Here is a 6,868-nt window from a genome sequence, read left to right on the forward strand (position 1 = left end):
CTGACAAGCATAGAACCTTCTGTGAAATAAACTGGCCTGCTTTTGGTGTAGGATGGCCCTCAGAGGGGTCATTAGGTAAGGTCAATAACTCAAAAACTCAATAGAATTTTTAAAGTGGTTGTAGGGGAGCCTGAAACACTCAGATGGTTCCTTACATTGACTGCTGGCAAGATGCAGTCCTCAGTCAGCCCACATGGCTAAAGCCCCACCTGGAGAAAGCATGTAAGGTTATGGTAACCAGGGAAAGCCTCCTTTGTTCTCAGTGCTCAGCCTTTGGACTTGAGTCTGCTGAGTCACTGCCAGTTTGCTTAATAAACTTGCTCACCAAAAGCTTTGGTGCCTCTCAGTCTCTGTCTGAGCCCTCCTGCAACAGCAGAGGAAGCACTTTGGGTAGAATATAAGAAACCTCCAATACAGGGGTTTGAATATTCTCCTGGGGATATGGGTAAAATGCAAGATACCTCCAGTATGGGGGGGTGAGTTTGACCTTTTCCTAGGGTAACACACAACCAAGATTAAGGGATGGGTAAAAAAATTCAGTTCCAAAGATGGAGACTTACAAGAGAACAGATGCATCATCCACCATCCCACCCAATAGCCCTCTAGGTATGACTTAAAAGGTTTTTCTGAAAGTGCACTCCAATTTTTTTATGTTTCATTTTGTTTATAGCTTTAAAAGAGCATTGGGAATAATTTTATTTGCTCCTGAAATTCCAGCTCATTTTATGCATGTTTAAATTGACATTTTTTTTGGAATGCTTAATTTATAATGTATATATTACATTATTTATGTATATATACATTATTTATGTATTATTCATTATAATATGCATACATTATAAGTAATGTATGTATATTATAATGCATATTGTACACATATAATTTATATGTGTATGTAAACATCTTCAAAATGGTTCTTATAAGGTTAATGTGATACTCAACGTAGCAACAACAACAACAACAACAAAAACCCAGGGTGTTTGTGTTGGAAATCTCTGTTGCAGACTGTTTAGCCCTTTTTTTTTGAATATGAATATGAATATATCTTTAAGATGGTCCTTATTACAGAGTTATATGTAAAAAATTACTTCTGCTCTATTCTACTGCTACTTAAAAAAACCAGTTTTCAAATTTGTTTCAATCAGGTCTCCCTAAGATGCAGGCATTTAGGGGTTAACACTCAGGCTCAGACTAGAGAAAAGGAAAGAGCCAGGTGGCAGACTGCAACAGGGATCTTAAAATTTAGATAGTTAAAAAAATGACCTTGGCCTGTTTCATTCTGTGGTAAATAAAATCTGGGATTTAGCTCTCTCTTGTATTACATGGGTCTATTAACAAATGGGCTTTTTGTAAATTATTTTTATACAAAAAATAATTTTAAGGTTGCTTTCTTTCTGGTTTTTTTTTTTCATGCAAATATAAGGCTCCAAGTTAAAAGGTTTTAGCTGGGCATTGGTGGCTCATGCCTGTAATCCTAGCTACTCAGGAGGCAGAGATCAGGAGGATCACAGTTCAAAGTTAGCCTAGGGAAATAGTTTGTGGGACCCTACCTTAAAAACTCATCACAAAAATAGGCTGGTGGAGTGGCTCAAGGTGAAGGCTCTGAGTTCAAGCTCCAGTTCTTCAAAAAAAAAAAAAAAAGGTTTTATGAGTTATTTCCAACAAGTAACAAAAAATTATAAAAGGTATTAAGGATATGGTTTTAAAAGTGAAATGTTAAAGAAAAAATATTTTTAGATTGAAAAAAAAGGATCATCTAAAAAAAAGGGGGGAAGGTACAGCTTGTCCCATACCTGGTCACATGTTACTTTATTGGCTGTTTTAACCTCTAGGGCTAGGTGACCCTCCCCTGGTCTCCAGGTAACATTCCCCAACTCTGGTTTTCCTGTAGCTCTTATTGATCTCTCTTCTCCCTCCCTGCCTTCCTGCCACATTCCCTTCCTTGATGCTGAACCCACTTCTGGGTCAAAGAGCATCATCTTGAAAGACCACAGTACCGGGGATTAGGCAGGGTGCTATCAGGCATGCTCTTAAGACAAGGAACGTTTGCCTGTCAAGGTCTTGAACCCACCTAGGGTTGAGAACCAGCCCCCGAATAGATCTTCAGGGCTTTGTCCCTTCTAGGTCTGTACAGGGACACGGGCAGGCTTTTTCATTTTGTCCTTAATCTGTAAACAGCAGTTACTCAGATTGAGCCCCTCACCACTGAGTCTCCTGAGTAGCGTCATTGTAAAACTTTTGTCCCAAGCAGATCAAGTCCGGCTGGGGTGGAGAATTAGCCTTTTTGGATGGGAGATACAGTAACTCCCAGTAATAGAGGGTTTTAGGAGCCAAGTGCTCTCCTTGTGGCTGGGGGAGTGGTTTCATTAAAGGGCTCTTGTGGGTTTAGCTCTTTCGTCTCCCATGGCCAACAGTCTCTCATATTCATTCCTCTACTAACATAACGTAAAGTTACATTCAGAGTTTGTGCTATGGACTCAGCAAGTGAGAGGAACGGGTTTTTCATTGTAACTGAGATGGGAAACTCACTTTGCATCTCCTCGTAAAAGGAGTGAAAGGTCTGGTATGAGGAGCAGCTAATGAGTGATCATGATGAACTGAAAATGCAGCAAAGTACCAGGGTCTATTTCCTTTTTATAGATTAAAATGTCAAACGTTTTCCCAACTTCCCAGCCTGTTTCATTGAGGTTGAAAATAGTGAAATTTACAGAGTTACAGGCTCCAAGACCACAGTCAGGGGTTGCTGTCAAAGTTCAAATGGAGTCACTGGTGCCAGACTTCTCAAAAATAACCAAGGCTGAGAGGATTGAGGAAATGGTTCTTATACATGTGTGGCCATATGGCACTAAAGCCCTTCCAGACACAAACTCATATTTTTTTAGACAGGGTCTTCTACTTAAATAAAAATGACTATTTTCACTGGCTCTAAATATGTCCTTTGATACTTAAAGATGGTGGTTTTAACTTTTTTAGAAAACAACGTGTTTTCTTGGACATATATACTGATAATGTATTGTTGTCATGGTAATTGTACTCAGTAAAAAACAAAACAAAACAAAACAAAAAACCCAAAAAACCCCCAAAAGATACTGTCTGGGTAAAAAAAAAATGTCCAATCATTAAAAACACCATTGGAGGGGCTCTTTTGTTGTTATATTGTTTATCCCCACTACAGTTAAAGTAACAAAAAAAAATTGCTCCCAGGATCCACCACAGCCGAATAAAGCCAGTCTCTCCCAAGTGGAAATGTGTCCCTGACTCAGCCTCACCATGCAAGTTCACCTCCGGAACACCTGTGCCCTTCCTTGGCAGGACCCCACTTCCCAGGAGACAACAGGGGACATGAACAATGGGACAACAGCCCTGCTCTAGTCACTCCGGAAGCTGACTAGTCTACACACGGAGGAAGTTCAAACATGGGATGTACCCCTGCTCTCCTTTACACACTTGGACTCTTACCTTTTGGGCTGGCCCTTGCAAGGATTTCCCCTGTACTAAATGTTATAAGACAGCCATTGTTGGGACCTCTGCACAGCTGTACTTTGTATCAGGCACCCACCAACAGGTTGGGTGTTACATCAGCTCACATGTTCTCCAGGCTTACGAGGTTGCTGGTTAAGCGATACTAAGAACCCCAGAGTAACAAACAAACAAACAAACAAAACAAAAAAACCCAAACAATATAGGCTCCATTTGTCATGGAAAGCAAGGCAATGGGTCTTGTCTTGGAAAAATGTTTGATGTTACCTTGCCTGGTTCCCTTGGTATTGTGATCTATCAAAACCATTAAAGAGGCCACTCTAAAAAACAAAACAAAACAAAAACAGCTGCCCATGTAATGATGCTATAAAAATACAAACCCCCAAATCAAGATGATGCTCTTTGACCCTAGGTGGGTCTGAGCATCAAAGGGGGAATAATGTAGCAGGGAAGAGGACCAAAAAAAAGAAATAAGCAAGTCTGTGTTCTGATAATGTAGTTGGGGGGGGAGGGGATAACATAGCAGGGAGATAAAACTTAAAAATCTAAATGTAAAAAAGGTCACACTAGGGGTAATGTAGCCAATAGAGTTACATATGGGTTATATGGGTTAAACCTTGCTTTTTCCTTCTGTAACTTTACAAGGGTATATAAGGTAAGACCCCTTTGTTCTTGGTGCTCAGCCTTTGGATGTGAATCTGCTGAGCCACTGCCGGCACACTAATAAATATTGCTTCCTAAAAAGCCTTGGTGTCTCCTGTGCCTCTGTTCAAGATTCCTGTAACACCTCCACAATTAGTCCCAATAAATATTTACTTGTTCTTTGTTGATTTTTGTCAGGGTTTTGACTACTGAGGTAACTGAGTCATAATTAAATAAAAGTTCATTTAAGAGTTGGTTTATATAAAATCTTCTAGAGACCTCATAATTATGGTTAAATGACTATTGTCAGGTGATTAGGCTATTTGGGGTCACTGACACTGTCCACCCCAACTGATGGGAAATGAATTACTTCAAGTGTAACAAACTAAACTAATATGTATATACAACCTCTACAGAGCAGTAATGCTGCTGCTGGTTCCTATGTATATTTGTGTTTTTCCAAGTATATCAAGCCTTCCAAAATACAAAGTTCAGATAAACACTGTAACAAGAAGTTAATACTGATACACTATTCTGTTAGTTGCTAAGTAGTCCGTCAGGATTTTAACCATGGCTCTTTTAAGTTTTCATCATTATAGTTCTGATCCTTCTGGGGCATTTACAACCAGGTACATAAAAAAATGACTCTAATAAGCGCTTATGTGTCAACCAGGTTAGCCTTTTGGATATCTGCTTTTGTTGGATTTTGTTTTGCATTGTCCTTGTCTAGAAGCCAACTGCCTAAGAGCCACTCCTTCTAAGCTTCTTTATTGCTTAAATTTTGCCAAAAGGGTCTAACTGGCAGTGACTTCCAACTGATCTGCTTGTTACCATGCTTTGGTTCCATGTGGGACAAAAACCAACCAAAAAAAAAAAAAAAAACCCCAAAAAGGAAAAAATCTTCACGATGAGGGACAAAAATGACCAATCAAGAAAGAATTTCAGACTATGGCCATACCACCTTGAACGCTCCCGATCTCGTCTGATCTCAGAAGCTAAGTAGGGTCAAGTCTGGTTAGTACTTGGATGGGAGACAGATCTCCAGAGGAGACTGCTCAGAGACAAGCAGTCTGGAGACAAGGGGGGAATGCTGTCAAGGTTCAAATGGAGTCACTCGTGCCAGGCCTCTCAAAAATAACCAAAGCCAAGAGGGTTAAGGAAATGGTTCTCATGCATGTGTGGCTATCTGGCATTAAAGCCCTTCCAGACACAAACTCATATTTTTTGCCAGGGCCTCTACTTACGTAGAGACAAAGTGACTATTTTTACTGACTCTAGACATATTCTTTGGTACTTAAAGATGCTGTTGTTAACTGTTTTTAAACAATGAGTTTTTCTTGGACATATATACTGACAATGTATTGTTGCCATGGTAACTCTACTCAGTACAAGAAAAAAACCCACAGGTTTAGGCATTTAAAAAAATGTACTAAAGCCAGCACCTCCTTCTACAAGTATAAAAAAAATTAATCTTGACTACCATCATTAACCTGGTTGTTCCCTCTACTCGGCCCCTGGTCTCTTAATCTGTTTGTCAAGTTTGTTTCTTCAAGGTTGGAGATAATCAAGCTCCAGATGGTGATGGAGACAAAGCCATACACACAGGAGACCTCTTCCTGGTACCAAAGACCCCTTGACCGACCCCCTTTGACATCTCAGAAGAGACCCTGACTAACTGGGGATCCTCGAGCCAACACCCTTTTCCCTGGCAGAAATCAGGGTTACCTCTGGAGAGGGGGAGAATATAAGGGGACAAATGTAAAGAAAAATAAAATAACAAAAATGTCCCTGTATGATGCAAATATGAAGGGATAAATAACAAAAGTAACTTTGCTTTATATAAAGGAGACAAAAAGACATACTTAAAAACAAAACACTTAAAAAGACACAAAAAATCAGCTTCTCACAGAGGTGCAGAGGCACAATAGACTTTCCCAAAATAAACAAAAAGGGATCTCACCAAATTAATGAGCAATAGTCATAAAACATAGGTGACAAGACTCAAGGACGAAATGAACTAATGAGGCCCTCTTGGGATGTCCAGTCTGATAAGGATGGGGACAGCTGGATGGCCGGGCTTGACCAAAAGTCAATTAGTACTAGCTAAGTTTGAAGAAAAGAGCTGTTAAAAAAAAAGAAAAGCTGGGAGGGGAACTGTGAGAATCAGCTTAGGTTGGTCTTTTCTGTCAAAGGATTTAAGCAGTAACCACCGCTGTTACAAATGTTAATCTGTCTAACTCGCTTCATGGACTCTGCTTAATGTGATAAAAGTTTCTATTAAGAACAAGGAGAGAAAAAAAAAGAACAAGGGGTTGTTATCCTCTGTCAGACCAAATTCCGCTAGATGTCGTGGTTCTGGAGCTGATAACCTAGAACATTTATTGCTTCCCTGAGCTTTGAAAAGTCTTTGTCTTCAATTAGCCAACTGCGTGGACTGTGAACCCAAAAACTGCCCAGTTCAGGGGAAGGACAGCACGGCATCAGAGATAAAATCCCAGTGGACTCCCCGCTGGGTGTGCTTGCTCTTTGTCAGTGGTGCACCCTTCTGAAGAAGTAAATTTTGCCTTGCCTGTTGAGTTCTGAGTTGTGTCATGCCTCTCTTGTGACACCCCAATATCTTTTTTTATTTTTATTTTTATTTTTTTGAACTTGACTGCTTTTATTTATTTATGTATTTATTTTCCTTTTTCTTTTATTATTCATATGTGCATACAAGGCTTGGTTCATTTCTCCCCCCTGCCCCCAC

Source organism: Castor canadensis, chromosome 7, assembly GCF_047511655.1.
Source record: "Castor canadensis chromosome 7, mCasCan1.hap1v2, whole genome shotgun sequence".
Classification (NCBI taxonomy): Eukaryota; Metazoa; Chordata; class Mammalia; order Rodentia; family Castoridae; genus Castor; species Castor canadensis.